At 36.0% G+C, this 21,920-nt stretch overlaps 1 pseudogene; it reads right to left on the reverse strand.

Moving 5' to 3' along the window:
* Window positions 1-13,808: 13,808 nt before the first annotated feature.
* Window positions 13,809-13,933, reverse strand: LOC126009975 (uncharacterized; annotated as a pseudogene).
* Between the last annotated feature and the right edge of the window lie 7,987 nt (window positions 13,934-21,920).

Here is a 21,920-nt window from a genome sequence, read left to right on the forward strand (position 1 = left end):
AGATTATGAGCTCTTTTAACATCTTTTCTATCTATTCTATCACATTACTAGATTATTATATAACTAGAAAAAAAGAGGAAGAATCCAGGAATAATCTAGAACATCAAGAATGTTCTAACTCACCAGAGGAGAAAATTTCAAGAAACTGAAATTACTACAAGCTGGGCATCTTACTCCTTTGGCAAAAGTCTGCTTCATCTGTGGACTTGGTCTATTCTGATCCTACTGAGCAAAGGGAAAAAAAAGGACTGTAAATAAGTGGCAGGTGTAACAAAAAGTGACTGCGGTTCTGTATAAATGCCAAAGTTCTTGCTAATAAATATTTTAAAGAGACAGACTAAAATTGTATGGTATCCAAAATATAAATGTTTTCCTAAGATTGTGCGTTGAACTGTTAGTAGCCAGTAGCCAATATTCTTAAACATTCTGAGTCAGCTGGCAATATGGGGTACATTTGATAACATTGACTCAGATATTTATCAAATGGAATTTCCATTAGACAAGAATTTGAAGTTATGAAAAGGACAAGAAAACAAGATCTTTCTAGAAATCTAACTAATTTTGAAGGGAAATTTAACATTTTGTCATGCCTGTACCATGACTTATGATAGTTGAAATCTTGATTATTCAATTAATAACAGATTTATGTGGCCCCTATAATGTGTGATCTATAGGCACTGGATGCTTACCACTGTGTGAAGAATTTGTCAAGTCATTAGTTCTTACAATACTAGTTTATGAAATCAGAAAACACAATTTATTAAAAGATTTGTCCGAAATCTTCTGGTGAGATAATTTTATTGGTGAACTTTATTTAATCCTCATCACATCTGCTAGGATATGAAAGTTTCAGGAATGTAATTAGTTTTATCTATAATAAATGAAGTTATCAAAGTCATTAAAAGTAATTAATTGCTAATATTACTAATTATTATTGTAAAATAATTAATCCTGTTTTTGAGTTGCTCAGAAGAAAACATTAAAGTCATTTAAAATAGTTTTTCCTTCAGCTAGTTAAGTTCAATATATGCAAATATACTTTTTTTAAAAAAATTTTGGTGGGGAACAAACTCCTAAAAGAAACTTGGTAGACATTGTGGGTCCAGGGACAGAACTGGACCCATTGACTCATGAGGCATGTACCTTAATCTTTGTAATATCTTTTCAGGCATCCTATTATTTTTTCTTAATTTTACCATTGCTATCAACATAATATAAGTCACTGGTACATATCCTTGTATTACTGCAAGAGATACTAAGCTACTTTTCCTGTTTTACTTTTTGTCTTGCTAAAATTTATTTTTGTTCTGCAGTCAGAGATATCGCATAAGTTTAAGTTAACAATAACAATCTTCTTGTTAGAATTCAATGATTTGTTTACCTTGAACACAGAGTAAAGATTAAAGTTCTTCTAATGACTAAATGACCAAAAAAAAATTGAATATCCTACAAGATACATGTATCTGTCTAGACAGCTCTCTAACATGACTACTATCACTCTTTCTACTTGTGTTTGCCACTCCCTTGAATTCTATTCATTCTTTTTTTTTTTTTTTTGATTTTGGGCCACACCCGGCGGTGCTCAGAGGTTACTCCTGGCTGTCTGCTCAGAAATAGCTCCTGGCAGGCACGGGGGACCATATGGGACACTGGGATTCGAACCAACCACCTTTGGTCCTGGATCGGCTGCTTGCAAGGCAAACACCACTGTGCTATCTCTCCAGGCCCGAATTCTATTCATTCTTAATATTTATTTCTTCTTCACTGTGTACAAACCTGTTCTAAATAAATTACTATAATGAACATCTAGTAAGTTGTGGAGGTGAGATTTTATTTTAGGCAAACTAAGTGATAGATTTCATATGCTAAATACTAGCAGCATGTTGCCACTCAATATAAATATCTGACATTTAGAACTGGTCAAAATGGTCAGTGTTTGGGAGTAATTAGCAAAGAACTAGATGTATGAGTTTGTGTGTGTGTGTGAGAGAGAGAAAGAGATATACAAAGAGGAAGGAAAGAGAGGAAGGGAAGGGAGAAAGAGAATTCAGACACTGAGCAGTGACCCTAAAAAATTAAATAACTTTGCTATACTTCCGTTTCCTGATGTCATTAGTGAGGCTAAGAATAATGTAGTCAAGCCCCGCCCACCCACACTGACCACACGAATGGGGCTAGCCCCCTCCTGCCTAACACAACATATAGGTCTAGCCAGCTCAGATCTAACACCCAAATTTCTTAAATAATTAACAGCCCATAAAATTGGAAGCAAACCAGGCAAAGAAATATGGGTAAACCAAGGAAGACCCTAACATTTGGAGATATGGAAGGAAAAACAAACAAGTTTCTAAGTCCACCAAAACAAACATATCCAAGAGATGAAGATCTGAAAACAGCCATGAAAAAAAATGCAAATCATGGTAAATAAAATGAAAGAAGCACTAGCCAGCGAGTACAAGAAAACCATGGATGAAAAAATCAACTAACTAAGAGAAGAACTGCTACAGAATATGAGAAATTCTATACAAATGGAATTTAAGGAAATAATAAATAATGTAAAAAGCTATGCAAGCAGAATCTCACAGCTGGAAAAGCATATAGAACAACTCGAAGAAAAACTGCAATCAAAAACCATCCAAGAAACCAACAAGGAAATAAAAGGCAAAGCACTGGAAGAGAAAGTCAAGTACTTAATAAACAAAGACAAAAGAAATAATCTAAGAATTGTAGGTATACCAGAAGGGGAGGAAACAGGGAAAGGGGAAGAACAAGTGGTCAGGGAAATAATAGCAGAAAATTTTCCAACCCTCTGGAAAGAGACCTTGATGTAATTCCAGGAAGTAAAAAAAGTCCCTAATAAAATAGACCCTAATAAGACAACACCAAGACATATAGTAATCTAAATGGCAAACAAAACAAAACAAAACAAAAACAAAAACAAAGAGAAAGATGAACTCTTAAAAGCCATAAGGGGGCCCGGAGAGATAGCACAGTGGCGTTTGACTTGCAAGCAGCCGATTCAGGACCAAAGGTGGTTGGTTCGAATCCTTGTGTCCCATATGGTCCCCCGTGCCTGCCAGGAGCTATTTCTGAGCAGACAGCCAGGAGTGACCCCTGAGCACTGCCGGGTGTGGCCCAAAAAAAAAAAAAAAAAAAGCCATAAGGGAGGAAAAAAACTTAAGTACAAAGGAAGGGACATAAAAATCAAACCAGATCTCCCATTTAAAACAATTCAAGCAAGAAGACAGTGGAATGACATATTTAAATAACTGAATGAAAGAAATTTCCAACCTAGGGTCCAATACCAAGCAAAACTCTCATTCATATGGGAAGGAAGACTAAAAACATTCTCAAATAAAAATGATCTAGCTATATTTGCGCAAACAAAACCAATTTTAAATGACCTACTCAGAGATGAATTACACAATCCAAATCCCCGATTGTAACAACAGCAACCCTACACAACACCACTACACAACAGCCCTCTCTGTCAATAATCTCCCTAAATGTTAATGGTCTAAACTCTCCCATTAAAAGACATATACTAGAGAACTGGATTATAAAACATAAACCAGACTTCTGTTGCTTGCAAGAAACACATCTACTAATGCAGAACAGGCACAGACTTAGAATAAAAGGATGGAAATCAATTATTCAGGCCAATGGAAAACAAAAAAGAGCAGGGACGGCCATCCTAATATCAGACCAAATTGCATTAAACCTCAAGAAAGTGATCAGAGACAAGGAAGGTCACTACATACTGATCAGGGGAACAATAGCTCAAGAATACTAACCCTGGTCAATATTTATGCACCTAATGTAGACTCAGCCAAATATGTAAGGCAATTACTCACAAACCTGGAGAAACACATGAAGTGAAATGTGATAGTAGTAGGGTATCTCAATGCTCCACTATCACCACTGGATAGATCCAGCAGACAGAAAAATAGCAAAGTAATAAGAGCCCTAAATGAAAAATTAGAAGATCTAGGACTAGTAGACTTATATAGGGCCTTCCACCCCCCAAAAGCAGAATACACATTCTTCTCAAGCCCACATGAAACCTTCTCCAGAATAGACCAGGCCTTAGAATATAAATCTAACTTATATAAAACCACAAGTGTAAGAATAATCAGAAGCACCCTATCAGATCACTATGCAACAGAGATCAAAATTGATTATAAGAAGAAACAATGAAGAAAATCAAACACCTGGAGATTAAATGACATGTTACTCAACAACAATTGGATCAAAGAGCAACTCAAGAAAGAAATAAGATTCCTTGAGACAAACAATAATGAAGAGACAACTTGTCAAAACTTGTGGGACACAGTGAAAGCAGTATTTAGGGGGAAACTCATAGCAATATAGGCTTATGTCAGAAAAGAGGAAAATAACAAAATTAACAATTTAAAGGATCACCTTAAGGAACTGGAACAACTGCAGCAAAGAAATACAACCACAACGAGAAGTCAAGAAATAATAAAAACCAAAGCAGAAATAAACAACATAGAAACCAAGAAAACAATACAAAAAAATCAATGAGTCCAGGAGTTGGTTTTTTGAAAAAATAAACAAGATAGACAAATCACTGGCAAGACTCACCAAAAAAAGAGGGAAATCACCCAAATAGGATCACAAATGAAAGGGGAGAGATTACAACAGAACCCCAAGAAATACAACATATCATGAGGTCATATTATGAACAACTATACTCAGTTAGGCTAGAGAACCCAGCAGAAATCGACAGATTCTTGTAAAATTCCAGCTACCATGACTGGAATCTGATGATCTAGAAAATCTAAACAGGCCAATCACCAGAGGAAATCGAAAATGTAATTAAGAAACTCCCTAAGAAAAAAATGTCCAGGTCTACATGGTTTTACAGGTGAATTCTATTAAACATTCCAAGAAGACTTACTACCATTGATTCACAGGCTCTTCCAAACCATAGAAAAGACAGGAACACTCCCCAACTTTTTTTATGAGGCTAATATCACACATTCCCAAAGATGGCAAGGACAGCACCAAGAAGGAAAACTACAGACCAATCTTCCTAATGAACATAGATGCAAAAATTCTCAACAAAATTTTAGCAAACCGAATCTAGCACTACATTATAAAGATTATACACCATGACCAAGTGGGTTTCATCCCAGGGATGCAAGGTTGGTTCAACATATGTAAATCAATCAACATTATTCACCACATCAACAACAAGAAAAACAAAAACCACATGATCATGCCAATCGATGCAGAGAAGGCATTTGACAAAATTCAACACCCATTCATGTTGAAAACACTCAGCAAAGTAGGGTTAGAAGGACCCTTTCTCAAGATAGTTACAGCTATCTATGAAAAGCCCACAGCCAACATTATCCTCATTGGTGAAAAACTGAAAGCATTTCCACTAAGGTCAGGAACTAGGCAAGGCTGTCCACTCTCTCCACTCTTATTCAATATAATCTTAGAAGTCCTAGCAATAGCAATCCGACAAAAGAAGGGAATCAAAGGAATCCAAATTAGGAAAGAGGAACTCAAATTATCCCTCTTTGCAGATGATATGATGATATATATAGAAAACCCTGAAGAGTCCACAGTAAAACTTCTAGAAATAATTAACCAATACAGCAAAGTGGCTGGCTACAAAGTGAATACACAAAAGACAGTAGCATTTCTCTACACAAATAATGAAGTAGAGGAGAGAGAGATTAAGAATTCAATTCCATTTAAAATAGTAACAAAAACATTAAATACCTTGGGATCAACCTTACAAGGGAAGTGAAGGACTTATACCAGGGAAACTTCAAAACACTTCAGAAAGAAATTGAAGAGGATCTGAGGAAATGGAAGAACATCCCATGCTCATGGGTAGGTAGAATCAATATAGTCAAAATGACCATGCTACCCAAACTTCTATATAGATTTAATGCAATTCCCATCCAAATTCAGACATCATTCTTTACAGACTTAGAACAATCAATCATAAAATTAATCTGGAACCACAAAAGACCCAGGATAGCCAAACACATACTAAAATCAAGAAACTGGGTGGCATCTTGCTACCTAACCTGAAGCTATACTATAAAGCCTTAGTGATCAAAACAGCATGGTACTGGTACAAAGACAGAGCCTCAGACCAGTGGGTAAGAAAAGAATTTCCAGACATAAGCCCCCAGATATATAGTTAACTAATATTTGACAAAAGAGCCAAGAACTTGAAATGGGACAAAGAAAGTCTTTTCAACAAATGGTGCTGGTACAACTGGAAAACCACCTGTAAGAAATTGAAATTTGACCCATACCTCACCCCATATACAAAAGTCAACTCAAAATGGATCAAAGACCTTGAAATCAGACCATAAACTATAAAGTTTATTGAGAAAAAATAGGCGGAACACTCAAAGACCTATATATCAAAAAAGTCTTTGATGATAGATTGCCAATGGCAAGAACTTTAGCATCAAACATAAACGAATGGGATTACACCAAAGTAAAAAGCTTCTGCATGGCAAAAAAAAAAAAAAAAAACCATACTCAACACAAGAAGACAGTTAACTGAATGGGAAAAAATATTTGCACTCAACATGTCTGATAAAGGGCTGATATCCAGAATATACAAAGCACTCAGAAAGATGAGCTCCACAAAACCAAATAAAGCCATAAAAAATGGGGAGATGAAATGAAAAGACACTTCACCGAAGATCGAAAGATGGCCAAAAACACATGAAAACATGTTCACCTTCACTCATCATTAGGGAAATCCAAAAAAAGACAACAATGAGGTACCACCTTACACCAGTGAGGATGGTTCACATCAAAAATAATGGAAACAATCTCTGTTGGCAGGGTTATGGTATGAAAGGCACTCTCATCCACTGCTGGTGGGAATGCCCCCTAGTCCAACCCCTATGGAGAACAGTCTGGAGAGTGCTCAAGGAACTCAGAATTGAGTTGCCATTTGACCCAGGAATTGCTCTCCTGGGTATCTAACCCCAAGCCGGAAGGACATTCATCCCAAAATATGTGTGCACTCTACTATTTACCACAGCACTCGGTTTAATAGCCAAGTCTTGGAACCAACCTCGATGCCCAACAACAGATGAGTGGATCATTAAGATATTAAGATACACAATGGAATACTACATGACAGTAAGAAATGATTCAATCACAGACTTTGCAACAACACGGATGGACCTAGAACATATTATGTTAAACGAAGTAAGTCAGAAGATGAAAGATAAACACAGAATGATAGCACTATTCTGAAGCACCTAGAAACTACACCATATATACAACTAATATTCAAAGATCAAATACCAGGACTTAACAGGGTAGAAACTCCAAACACTGTAATACCACACATATACTGGATAGAAGTGCCTAAAACACATGAAAGAGGAACATCATAAACTCTCAACCACACATTAAACCATAAAGAAACCAGCAACTGCAAAAACAGCAGCATAGAGTGAACAGGTATGTAATCAGCCTGTTACTGCAAAGGCTCATAATAATCTCTTAGGGATCTTATACAAGGTTACAGGTAAAGAACACCATGGAAAATCACTGACTACAACCGAAGTATTTCAAAATAATAGGTGTTAATGCCTTAAGCTTAATATATTTAAAGTAACCTCTCAGCTTTTCTGTCCACAGGCATTCTTGGATACAAGGAATGGACAACCCAAGATGGCATCTCAGAGCTAAGCCACACTAGATACCATATGCAGGTTGCTTTACAAAATTTTCTGGAAAAAACTTTTTAACACACCCTTTATCTCTAGGGCATACCTTCTTTTAGGACCTGAAGCATGTGACCAGCAGACCACTAAAGCAGCAACGGTGACCTGCAGACTTATACTACGGGGCCTACTCATTGAACATATTCAAGCAAAATGACATGCTCCTACTCTTTTCACCTCTCTTCTCACTACTCCCTCTTCCTTTTTGTTTTTTTTTTTCCCTATTTAATCTTATTTTCCCCTTTCTTCCTTTCTGTCCCTTCCAAATACTCTCTCCTATCCCCCTTCCAGGAATCTGACTACCCCTTTACCCCTCAATCCCATCAAGATTTTCCAACTTATTAAACCTCTTCACCTTTAGTTCTTAATCTATTAGGCATCAAGACTGACCTCCTACCCCAACGAACCAGTACCCAGAACCCGAGCGAAGAGACATCCACTCAAACCCACACCTCATCCCTGGCAGGAAAAGACAACCAACACCCCTACTGACTCATGCTGTGTGGCTCTCCCTACCAACTTATCCTAATGTGGACTGTTGCTGGATACCGGACTTAGCCCTAAAAGGACTCCCAATGCAAGAACTTTACGCAAGACCCCCCCTCAAATCTTACCAATCTCAGGAAGGGCAGGGTGTGTGATGAAAAGGTGCCTGGGAACCCACACCCCATAAGAAAATCTCAAAAGGCAATGGGGAAACCTATACTTCCATCATAAATATAAGACCTGTATAACACTACCTCTTTGTTTTTTATTTTATTTTACTTAAAATCATTTTTCACTATACAAATGTGAGCAAATATATATTTTTATTTCTATTTTTATGTTTTTGGGTGTGTGACTTGTTTCTCTGTTCTTTTCACCCCCAAATACACTGGCAATATAATGAAGCACCATTTCTTCCTGCAAAGGCACACTAAAAAGGGGAAATCCCATGTATATAAAAAAGCTCTTATCTACTAGGGATAAGAACTAATACTTATTTACAATTCAGGGAAATCTCCCACCTTGAAAATATGTTATGTGGATCCACTTAGACTCCAGAAGATTATACACCGACCATCCAGACCTGAATCCTGAACCCAAGACATAGAATCGACACAGTTCTTCACAACAGCTACAGGAACCAAAGCCCATCTGGGACATCCTGAATACTACTCGATCTCCAACATGTGCCAGTTCTAATATGATATCCTGACAACGAGGAAATTGGGAACAAATGGACATAAGAACAGGTTATCCTACCTTACCAACTAATGATAAAATAAAATCAGAAGACTTACCACACTATGGGCTGTGCAAAAGACAAGAACGTGATCTACAGATGACCGGCTGATAGAACCATGACCGGGCAGTATGTATTCTGGGACCAACAAAAGCCCTAGTCTAGGGTTTGGTCTATGTCCTGCATAACAATCATGACCTCCAATTCCAGAGTCCTGATTGAGACAATTGCAACTGAACGGGTCTTCTGGAAACATAACGAAAGACGATATCCCAGGCTCCATCCGAGTTTCAGCACAAGGGCCAAGACCACTAACCACAGAAGACAGATTAAAATGACATTGAGGAAACAGAACTTCTAAAATCACAAAGTCTTCATCATAAGTTCCACTCCTTGACCTGTGCACAGACTGAAACCTCTAGATTTAGAGGTCTGTTTTTATCATCCAGATCGGAGCAGAAGTCTTCCATATGGCACAAAAACACCAAGGGAAGAGTAAATGAATGTGAAAGGAGTCTATAGACAATATATTCTAAGGATAGAGAAACCCTGTATCTCTTAGGCCAATGGGATTCCCATTTCGGATGACCCCAATATTTACTGTGCCTATGCAGGGTGGGGGGAGACAAAAACACTAAACAATTCTTTTTTTTATTTTATTTTTTTATTATTTTTTTAATCTAGTTTTTGTTGATTTCTTTGTTTTGGGATAGATATTGAAGTAGTTGTCAATTTTTTAATTATATATTTACTTTTTCTTTCTTCTTTTCTCTTCTTCCTCTTTGCGCCTTGTCATATTTCCTATCTCAAGACCATGGCAACTATGTGGTGCATATTTTTATTGCTGCACTGCTCACTGGATATCTTATTTGATGCATCTTTTTGAACTGTTGTGGTGTTTCACCTTCTTCTTTTCCCCTTCGTCCCTCAAACCAAGGATGAGAACCTCTAGAATGACTCTGCTCATAGTCGGCGTAGTCGATTTTTACCCCATATTACCTTTCTCTTTGTCAAACAAAACCACATAACTTGAACTTTCTAGTCCCGCCTCCCAATTAGAGGGGGCAGTAATGGAGGCACCAAGACCAAACAGTTATAAGACCACTAAATAATAAACTAGACACAGAAGGGACCACGCATTCTAGCAACCCCTGGGGGGTAAAGTGGAGGATATGGGAGGCAGGATGGGAGCGGTTGTGAGAGGACAATTCGATGGTGGAATTCCCCTGATTCAATGTAAATATGTACCTGGAATATTACTGTGAATGATATGTAAGCCACTATAATTAAAATAAAAATTATATTTTAAAAAAAGAATAATGTAGTTAAAAGATTACTTACTGCAAGGGTTAAAGAAGAATATAAATAAATATAATTAGAGCAGTCCCTGGAAAACTGTATGTGCCCAAGCATTATAAATTATTATTATTATGCTACTTAAATATATATGTGTATATATATATATATATACATATATGTATTTGTTTTGGGGCCATACCCATTGGTGCTCAGGGGTTACTCCTGGCTATGCACTCAGAAATCGCTCTTGGCTTGGGGGACCATATGGGATGCCAGGGAATAGAACCACGGTCTGTCCTATGCTAGATCTTGCAAGGCAGAGGCCTTACATCTAGCGCCATTGCTCCAGCCCCTAAAATACTTATTTTAAAAGAAAATTAGTTTTTTCATTTCATGAGCTCTTACAATATTTCAGTTTTCACATTTGGGAATTCATATTAAAATGGTCTATATTTATATAAAAGGTCCATTGTTGAAAGCACCTACTACACGGTCAATTGAAGATTAAAAAATGAAAGAGATGGCTTCATTTATATTTCTCAAAAAATATCTAAGACTACAGATACCTAATTTTAGTAGTTTCAGTTATTTTCTAAAAATTAACTTTCAGTAAAGATAAAAAATATAAGCTAAAATTAATCTTCTTACAAATTGAAGGTGACAAATTGGAATAGCAAAGTTTATCATGGAAATAGTGACTAGTCCTTAATAGGCTATTGCATACTTAAAGCTGTTATTGTTTAGTGGGGAAAATAAGTTGCTACATAGAAGGCCAACTTCTGGGGCCAGGGATGTAGTTAAGAGGTACACTGCATGCTTTTCATACATGAAGTCTTCTGTTCCATCTCTGTAACCATAAAGTAAAAACAAAACAAGAAAACACACATTCCTATCTTCCCTCATCCCCTGGTAACGAAAAAACAAAACAAAAACAAAAACTCACCCCAGCTTGGATCTATGTAGTTGAATGTCTTGTTTACAGCTAAATAATTTTCATGTTAGAATCAGTGGAAACTAGGTTACCACTACAAAGATTGGTATTTAAGTGACCAAGATATGATTCTTTAAAAGTTTTTTTTTAATTATGATACTGGGATTTACCAAGTTGTTCATAATACAGTTGTTTCAGGCATTAGATTCAAACACGGATCCTGCCAGTGTGACCTTCCCTTCATCAGTGTTCCCAGTTTCTCATGTACCTGTTCTAACAAATGTATTCATCCTAACAATGTGTATTCTTAGAGACTCTAACTTTATATTGCATAAACGAGGACATTTTCTTTTAGTCCATATTTATTTATTAGTCCAAATATTATTTTAGTCCAATAATATGGACTAGATATCCTGGCTTCTCATTCTCCTCAGTTTTTAAATTTGTAGATGGTTTTTCCTCACCTTGATATCACTGTAAACCTTGAATACTTTGTGCTCAGTAAATGCTTGTAGATTAATTCAATGTCTTACCAATTAATAAAACTTCTAATATATAAATAGTATCTATCTTTAAATGCCTAATAATCCTCTCACATATATACCACATCTGAAGCATTGAACATATATGTTCACATATAGTACCTAATTCAATCCACATAAATACTCATCAAAAGGACAGAAAAATCATCTTGAGTCTAACAATGAATATATGAAGAGGTCTAATGTGTATTTCTCATGACCAATAACTGCTAAATTGGGACTGAATCTGGAGAGTTTGGCACCAAACACTAACAATATTTCTAATATCACACCCTGAAGGCAGAGTATCCCAAATATGCTACATTGGAGAAGTACTAGTATTGAAACATCTTAGTAAATATATCTCTCAAGCATCCATCTACATTGTCAATGCCTCTTGTCATGCACTGTGGGTCATTATTGTCTCTAAACTCCTTGCCCTATCTCTATTTTATATCTGATTTCTTCCATTGAATTATTTTCTATATCTTTTGTATTTTCACAGCCTCATTAAAATGTAAACCACCTTTTAATTTTATTATAACTTGATGACACTTGACTATTAAAGCTTTTGTTTCCTTCACTACTCTTTTTGAATTTATATAAGATTATGTCTTATTCAGTTATCAAATTATATTTACTAAACACCAGTATTACTTATATCTATTACTCAAATCTTTAAGGATTTTAAAGGATTATCCCTATCTCTTGAGAGCCCATTTACTTAAAGGTATATGCTATTTTCATAATACCATTCTTTGAGAACTCTGGTCCCATACCATTGATCCTTAAAATATCCCTTTTTGGTGTGACTAGTTGTATTAATTTTTGCTTCTGTAAAATAAAGATAACAAAGCAAAAAAAAAAAAAAGAAGCCCTTTATCTTAGTTAGTTGCATTCTTAAACGTCATTCTTAAATGTCTTGTTGTTATTCTTAAATTCATGCTATTATTAAGCATTTAGAAAATATACAGTTATCAGAAAAAGAAATGTTAATAAATATTTTCTAAATTTTAATAAAGAATAGGATCACATCTGTAAAGCACTGTTGTATAACTCTTTCTATTAAAATATATGTGTGTATATATATATATATATGACTAGAGATAATAGTGGTACAAGCATGACATGACTACTGTGACTTAAAAGTATTATCCCTTTATCTGTCAGAGAAATAATAATTGAAAAGAACTCCTGATTACTTTAGGAAAAATAATGTTTAAATATTTGGGTTTAGACTTTTGCAGAAACTGTTTTAGAAATAACTATTTACACACTAATGTCATCTTTACTAGTACAAACTCTTTTAACTCCTTTCTTAGTATCTATAGCATTTACTATTAAAAGAAAAAAAATTGGGTAGATCAATAGAATGTCCTTGAGACACTACACCAGAGAACACAGCATTAGTAGGTGCAGTTATTGATCAGTCAGTATACATTGCATACAGTGACCTAGGTTTGATGCTCCACATTCCATAAGGTCTTAGAACATCCAGAACATCGACAGGGGTGATCATTGAGTGCAAAGCTAGAAGTAAACATAATGCATTGCCAGGTATGGCCTAACAAACAAAAAACAAAACGAAACAAAAACCAGCATTACTTAGATAACAAAACACTAGAAAAAAAAGCAAGAAATGAAAATCCTCCTCTCAACAGTTATATTTAAGCAATTTAAATAACTATTTATGTTGGTTGACTACTTTCTTCCTTGAATTAAGAGGAAATATAAATAGAATGAAACAACACTCAGTTCAATGGATTTAGAATATTTTAATTTAAGACATACATAGTATTCAATTTAAATGAGTTTTATTCTCATTACTTTTGAAATATGCAAAATGAATATTTGTATTCAATGAATACAATGAATATTTGTATTCATTTTGCATAATTGGTGCAACCATTTTTTGCAGTTTGTTTTAATTTTGGATTTGGAATTTTATTCCCCTATAAAATTGATATGACTTTGCAATCCTGAGATGAATTCCACTTGATCACTGTGAGTATATTATATTTTTGATATATTGTTGGATTCATTTTTAATAGTTTTTTTGAGAATTTTTTATTTTCCTTCTTTTCCCCAATTATATGAAATTTCTATAACCTTACTCTGGATGAAACAGGAAAAGGCCACAAACTATTTCAGAAGCAAGCACTATAGGAATGTACAACATTATTCCAGACCCATGCACACTGGATACTTACATGTGTTAAGAATCTAGAATTGGGCCCGGAGAGATAGCACAGCGGTGTTTGCCTTGCAAGCAGCCGATCCAGGACCAAAGGTTATTTGGGTCGAATCCCGGTGTCCCACTAAGAGTCCACCTGGGGCCCGGAGAGATAGCACAGCGGTGTTTGCCTTGCAAATAGCCGATCCAGGACCAAAGGTGGTTGGTTCGAATCCCAGTGTCCCATATGGTCCCCCGTGCCTGCCAGGAGCTATTTCTGAGCAGACAGCCAGGAGTAACCCCTGAGCATCGCCGGGTGTGGCCGCCCAAAAACAAAACAAAACAAAAAAAAAAGAATCTAGAATTGAGGGGCTGGAGAGATACCTCTTGCATGCAGAGGTCAGTGGTTCAAATCCCGTATGGTCCCCCAAGCCTGCCAGGGTGATTTCTGAGTGTAGAGCAAAGAGTAACCCCTGAGCGCTGCCGGCTGTAAAATGCCGTAAAATGCCACCACCACCACCCCCATAAAAAAAGAAATTAGCATTGCTCCTCAAACATCATGCTGGTCTGTCCTTTTCTTTTCTACTTTCTTTTCTTCTTTCTTTCTTTCTTTCTTTCTTTCTTCTTTCTTTCTTTCTTTTTTTTTCTTTCTTTCTTTCTTTCTTTCTTTCTTTCTTTTCTTTCTTTCTTTCTTTCTTTTCTTTCTTTCTTTCTTTCTTTCTCTCTCTTTCTCCCTCTCTTTTTTTCTTTTTCTTTCTGTCTGTCTTTCTTTCTTTCTCTTTCTTTCTTCTTTCTTTCTTTCTTTATTTTTCTTTCTTTCTTTCTTTCTTTCTTTCTTCTTTCTTTCTTTCTTTCTTTCTTTCTTTCTTTCTTTCTTTCTTTCTTTCTTTCTTCTTTCTTTCTTTCTTTCTTTCTTTCTTTCTTTTCTTTCTTTCTTCTTTCTTTCTTTCTTTCTTTCTTTCTTTTTTCTTTCTTTCTTTCTTTCTTTCTTTCTTTCTTTCTTTCTTTCTTTTTCTTTCTTTCTTTCTTCTTTCTTTCTTTCTTTTCTTTCTTTCTCTTTCTTTCTTTCTTTCTTTCTTTCTTTCTTTCTTTCTTTCTTTCTTCTTTCTTCTTCTTTCTTCTTCTTTCCTTCCTTTCCTTCCTTCCTTCCTTTCTTCCTTCCTTCCTTCCTTCCTTCCTTCCTTCCTTCCTTCCTTCCTTCCTTCCTTCCTTCCTTCCTTCCTTCCTTCCTTCCTTCCTTTTTCTTTTTCTTTTTCTTTTTTTTTTTTTTGGTTTTTGGGTCATACCTAGCGTGCTCAGGGGTTACTCCTGGCTCTATGCTCAGAAATTGCTCCTGGCTGGCTCAGGGGACCACATGGGATGCTGGGATTCGAACCACAGTCCTTCTGCATGCAAGGCAAATGCTTTACCTCCGTGCTAACTCTGTGGCCCATATCATTTTCTTTTTAAGTAATATCACTGTCTGCTTTGGTATCGGGAGAGGTTGTCTTTGTCGAAATTGTTGGCAAGGATTTCTGTTTCTTCAACATTTTAGAAGATATTGAGGAGTATAGGTACTAATTTTTGAAGTTTTGTAGAATTGAATACTGAACTCAACTGAACCTAGGCTTTTGTTTTTGGGATGATTTTTAATTACGATTTTAAGTTACTTGTTTGGTCCTTTCATATCTTTGATTTCCTCCCGATTTAGTCTTGGGAAACTGTGTGATTCTAAAAATCCATTTTTAATTTTTCGATTTTAATACATTTTAATAGCTGATCACTATTATAGAAAATATATTTTTATTTTCCTTTCTATATAGAAGAATATATTTCCTTTTCTATATAGAAAATATATTTCTATATAAATATATTTCTTTATATAAGTATACAGAAAATAATATTTTCTTTTTATAAAGAAAAATGTATTTTCTATTTCCTTTTGCATAGACACATTAATTAAAATGGGAAATAATACATATGCAACATGTTCTTATCTAATAGAGATGGGAACAAGAAATTTGTAATGCAGTTAGGTTTTATATCCTGAACATTGTCATAATGATTTGGCTTAGGCCTCAGAAGAATGAGCATTGCCCATACACCCCTGAACAATGGATACCATCTATGGAAACAACCACAATTGTCTTTAACATTACCAGAAGCAAATCTCTACCAGGGAAGACCTACCACTGTTCTGGCATTGACTTACTCTAAAGAGTGCTCTCAACACCCAGACAACTTAGCAACAACCTGCTTGCAGGGCAGGTCTCTTTGCATCTAATTGTGAGGTGAAAGTGGAGGATGCTCCACATAAGCCTGATTTCAAAGAAGGAAATGCACAGAATCCAGAATCTTTAAATACAGGAACCTGACACCAACAACAGCTGAAGTGTGAAAAAGTTTCAGCGGGACCATAGAGAATGACTCATGGCTTGGACAGACTGGTATACCTGGAGCCCAAAGTCAGTCTATGCCAATAAAGTTCTGGAGGGGAGGCCTCCTTTTAATCAGGTCAAGAAATTTTTTCTGTATTCCCCACCTTTTGCTGGGCTATGCAAACAACATCGATTGCCACTTTCACACCTTTACTACTGTATTTTTTTTAACACTTATCCTTAAAAAAAGAACAAAACAGCTTACTGTGTTTTAAAAAATATATAACTGTAGTAGTTATGCCTATCTCGAATACAGTTAGGGGATGGGAAGGAGGGAGGGGCCATTGGGAGTGGGAATGTTGCACTGGTGAAGGGGGGGTGTTCTGTTTGTGACTGAAACCCAACTATAATCATGTTTGTAATCATGGTGCTTAAATAAAAATTTAATAAAAAAAGAAAACCTATATAAAAGTATATGCTACTATTTGTGTATGAGAAAATGGTTATTTTGTCATTTTTATTTTATTTTTAAATATAGGTCATTCAGTATTGCAGAGCTAATTTAGAAGCATCAAATGCTCTAAGCTGTTTCTTTTTTTATTAATTTATTATTTTTAATTATGAGAACAAAGATGCAAAGAAAGAGGACAAGGTAAAGTTACAGTGGAAGGACAATCACCCATAAACAGAATTCTCAGTAGTCCCATTGCTGATATCTTAACTTTGAACTTTCAGCTAACGAACATTAAGAAAAGTAAAACAGAACCTATATACAATTATTTTGTCCCTCAAGTCCCCAGATTGTAGTACATAATATTTCTTAGCAGCACACAAAACAATCTAAAGACATGAAACTTATGTAATTCCTTAAACATTGAAGACAAAGTACTCCTGAATGGGGTCTAGTATGCATAGGGGAGAAATTTCTCTCCCCCAGCCTCCACCCTGGGCCCTATTTACCAGGCGTGACCTTGAAGACCAGTCAGGCATGGGGGAATCTCAGTCCCCTGGACTAAGTGGTCAGCCCAGGTCGCCTATGGCTAGCTGTCCTGCCCAGAGCCCCCAACATACCAGCTAAAGAGAACAGAAGAACTGGCATGTGGAGTCTTCTGGGTGCAGCCCCTGCCTCTGTAGTTTGTGTATGCATAGGGGAGGAATTTCTCTCCTTCACCCTCCCCCCAGGGCCCGATTTACCAGGTGTGGCCCTGAAGACCAGTCTGGCATGGGGGGGATCTCAGTCCCTTGGACTAAGTGGTCAGCCAAGGGGGCCTATGGCTATCTAAGCTGTTTTTTATATAAGATTTATTTATTTATTTATTTATTTATTTTTTTTTTTTTTGTTTTTTTTTTTGGGTCACACCCGGCGGTGCTCAGGGGTTACTCCTGGCTGTCTGCTCAGAAATAGCTCCTGGCAGGCACAGGGGACCATATGGGACACTGGGATTTGAACCAACCACCTTTGGTCCTGGATCGGCTGCTTGCAAGGCAAACGCTGCTGTGCTATCTCTCCGGGCCCAAGATTTATTTTTTAATCCTGCCCTAATTTCAGGGTAAAGAGTTCTTTGTTGCTGACTTGCTTCAACCAGTAGTTTGAATATACCATTCAAGATTCTTTTTTTTGTTTTGTTTTGTTTGGGGCCACACCCAGTAGCACTCAGGGAGTTACTCCTGGTTTTGTGTTCAGAAATCACTCCTGGCAGGCTCAGGGAACCATACGGGATACCAGGAATTGAACTTGTGTTGGCCACATGCAAAGCAAATGCCCTACCAGCTCCCGCCCCAAGACTTCTAGTATATAGTTTCATTTGAGAAACCTGATTTCAGTCTTAATGTTTTCTCAGACATGTAAAACTGCTTTACTTCTGTTGCTTTTATAGATTTTATATATTTCATTTGTTTTTGTGCTTCTACTTTGATTACTCATTATCTAATTTTTTTTTTGCTTGGCTATATTTATTTTAAATTACTCTAGGTCTCCATGATCAATACAAGTTAGACTCAGATTAAGGAAGTTCTCAGCTATTATTTATTTCAATAGCCATTCTTTGTCTTTCCTAAAGTCCTATGACTACTTCTATTGCTATCATCAATTTTTAAATTCACTCTTTAAGATCACTCTTAAGATATTATGTTTTCTTTATTAATACCTTGTGTTGTGGACCTTGCCTTTGAGGTCATTGATTCGAATTTTGGCTTTTTCCATTCTACTGCTGAGTCCGTTTTCGTTCTTTATTTTATTTTGTTTTGTTTTGTTTTTGTTTTGTAGCCATACCTAGCTGTACTCAGGGTTTATTCCTGATGTTGCTGAGGAATCATATGCACAGTGGGGATTAAACCAGCCACAATCAAGGTATGCTCCTTACTATCTCTGTGGCCTTGGCTACTGTATTTATTATTTAGGTCCTTCCCCTATGTTTAAATGTGTTTTTAATGTCTTTTCATTTTTTTATCAATATTTCTTTGGACTTATTGATTTGCTCTTCTGGTTATTTCCTCACTTCAGTTAACATTGAGAATATTATTATTCCAAAGCTATTCTTGAAAAAAGTTAGATTTATCCTTAGTTTTGAGCTCAGAGATCACCCTAGAAATGCTCACGAGAACCATATGTGCATTTGGGGAGATCACTGGTCTGTGGCATTTAAGGCAATTGCCTTACCCACTGTACTATCTCTCAGTGACTATGAATATGATCAGGTATACCCAGTAATAGCTATTTATTAAGCTTATTTTCATAACTACAGAGGAAATTTTAACTAGCAAGTGTTAGTTTGGTGCTAGTTGCTCTGAACCACAGCCTGGTTGGTAAACTGATGTCTGTGTTGTCCATCTTCTCTGTGACCCGTGAGTTGGCAGCTACAAGCTGTGGCTTAGACTGCTTGTGAAAAGACAAGTACTTACTAAGCAACAGTCACACACCCAACAGCCTGCAACACACAAGCAACAGGAAACAGGAAAGAGAGAAGTGCCTGCCTCAAGGCTGAAAACTACTAGACTCTGGAAGAGCTGTCACAGTGAGTTCAACACAAGTTAAAAAGTCTATACTGTGACCCAAAAACCAAAAAAAAAAAAAAAAGTCTATACTAAGAAAAGGAATCTGGCCCACAAATTGCTCTCTCTTCTAATTTAGAAAAGTCTTCCTCCAGTATATTGAGAACAGAAGGATTTTAGTCCATAGCAAAAGAATGACTTTCTTTAGCCACAGCCTGATGTGCTATGTGCAATATGCTCCCAGTCCAAGTATTTTCCTAGTATCTTTAGGTGCACGCACAAAACCAAATTTTTGTGGAGCCTTAGTATTTAGTGTTCCCTACCTTAGGTTGGAGATTAATTCTGGTACTATCGAGAAAAGCCTCTGATAGTTCAGAGCTGATAGCAGCTGCCAACCTGTCAGTTCACATTACAGCTATGAGCCTGTTGGGTGGACCCAAGTTTGTGATGTTGTCAGGAAAGAATAGAGACTGGAAACTTGCTGGGTGGTTGATATTATTGTGGGTCATATGTGACCACATTGCTTATAGGGTTTAATGTGTCTTAAGAATTTTTGCTTCAGCAAGTATATGTACAAAATTGAACTTCTGTATAAACCTTTATTTTAAACATTCTAATTTGAACCTATCAGGTGGGAAAACGTCTTCAGAAACAAGCTTACCTCTGGAAGTAAAGTGTCAGAGCAGAGTCAAGGTTACAACCTACTTGTGTGGGACTTTCCTTGGACATGATTCCAAGTATGTAAATTTTTTCTAATTGATTAGGTTTTTGCCAAGTCTATCAATAAAATAGGAGTTTGTTTTTGATTCAACCAGTATCTGTAAAAAGCTGAATTTTTGTAGAAACTTTGTTTTCAGTACCCCCTACCATAGGTTGGCATTTTATGTTCAGTACTGCCTTGTTGATCCCTTTTCTTTATCTGTCTTTTTCTCCCTTTTCTTACCCCATACAACTTATTCACAGTCTTGTGTTCTGCAGCATCAAATTTCCCTGAAGTGATAGCTACTGGCTATATTCTCAGTGAAATTTGATAGTGAGGCTTCTCAGAATGCTGTTTTCAGTTCATTATTTATGTGCTCTTTATGTTGATATGCCATGAACACTCAGAACTGTTCCTTTTCATCCATCTTGGCTTTAAATATACTTTTAAAGTCCCTGTTGATAGTCCATCTTCTTAACCACTCCTTCACATTTTGTATTGCTTTTATTACAAAAATTATTTTTTAGTTATTTTTAAAATAAATAAAAGTTTAAAATGAGACTAATGCTTGTTGTTAATAATATAGATGTAAAAATTGGTTTTTCTTTTTTTTCTTTCTCTTTTCTATTTATTTAGTTGCAGATCAGCTGAAGAAACAGATGTTTGGTGTCAATGATTTTAAAGAAGCAATTCTCACTTGAAGTAGTATTTTGTTTAAAAATATAACATAAAACAGTATAAGATATTAACCCTTTGTAACTTTTTTTAGTTATTATTTTTATTGTGTCAGTTTATATTTAAAGGCCCATTACTTTGGATGCTTTTTTCCCATTTTATTTAACCAGAAACAGATTTAGTGAAAAAAAAGAAAAAAAACTACTTCATTCTGACAGACAAGTTAGTTTTCTATTTTCTTTGCCCCAACAAAAACCGTCTGTACCTTTAATTCTGTAATCATATAAGGTCTTTAAAGTTGTTTAAGTCTGCAAGCTCTATATCGTATATTTTATTACTTAAAACAAATAATATGATCTAAAAGTATGGCTTATTCTTAACAACTTTCCAAAATCCATGTCTCTTTCCAATTAAAACAAAATCTCAATCCAAAATAATCACTAGATCTTTTAAAAATGAAGTTATCAGGGGCTGAAGAGATAGCACAGAGGTAAATTGTTTGCATTGCATGGAGAAGGACGATGGTTCAAGTCCCAGCATCCCATATGTCCTCCGAGCCTGCTAGAGGTGATTTCTGACCATGAAGCCAGGGGTAACCCCTGAGCGCTGCCAAGTGTGACCCAAAAACCAAAAAAAAAAAGAAATTATCAGGCCTACGGAGATCATACAGGAGATTGGTGCTTCCTTTATAAGCAGCAGTTACTAGTTTGATTCCTGGCACCATATATGGTCCCCTGAGCAAGATCAGGAGTGATGTCTGAACACTCTGAAACCTGGAGTAAACTGAAACTACATCTGGTGTGGCCCACTTCCCCCATAAATAAAGTTTAAACATGGATAAACTAAAATAGTATAAAAATAAAATTATCATGGGCTGTAGAAATAGTAAGTACATAGGGTACTAGCCTTCCTTATATGCAGTTGACCCATTTTAAGTTCGATTCCTAGCAACTCATTTGTTAAGTTGGCTAGGAGTGATCCCTGAATTCAAGCCAGGAGTAAGTCCCGAGCACCACCAAAAATCAGAAAAATATAAGTATCAACTTCCATGGAAAACAATTGAAAATTATGTGGTGCAGAAATTCTGTTGCTTTGCTTCCAGAAACATAAAAAACACTAATTTGAAAATATGCATAAATAATATGTTGGTTGCTGACTATTTATATTAAGCAAGATCTGGAAATAATTTATGTGCTCTAATCAGATGAGTGAATAAAAGATTGTGTTGCATACGTACAATGAAATAGTACTCAGCTACTAGAAAAAATTAAAATCTTTCCTTTTGCTGCAGCATGGGTAAAAC

Source organism: Suncus etruscus, chromosome 5, assembly GCF_024139225.1.
Source record: "Suncus etruscus isolate mSunEtr1 chromosome 5, mSunEtr1.pri.cur, whole genome shotgun sequence".
Taxonomy (NCBI): domain Eukaryota; kingdom Metazoa; phylum Chordata; class Mammalia; order Eulipotyphla; family Soricidae; genus Suncus; species Suncus etruscus.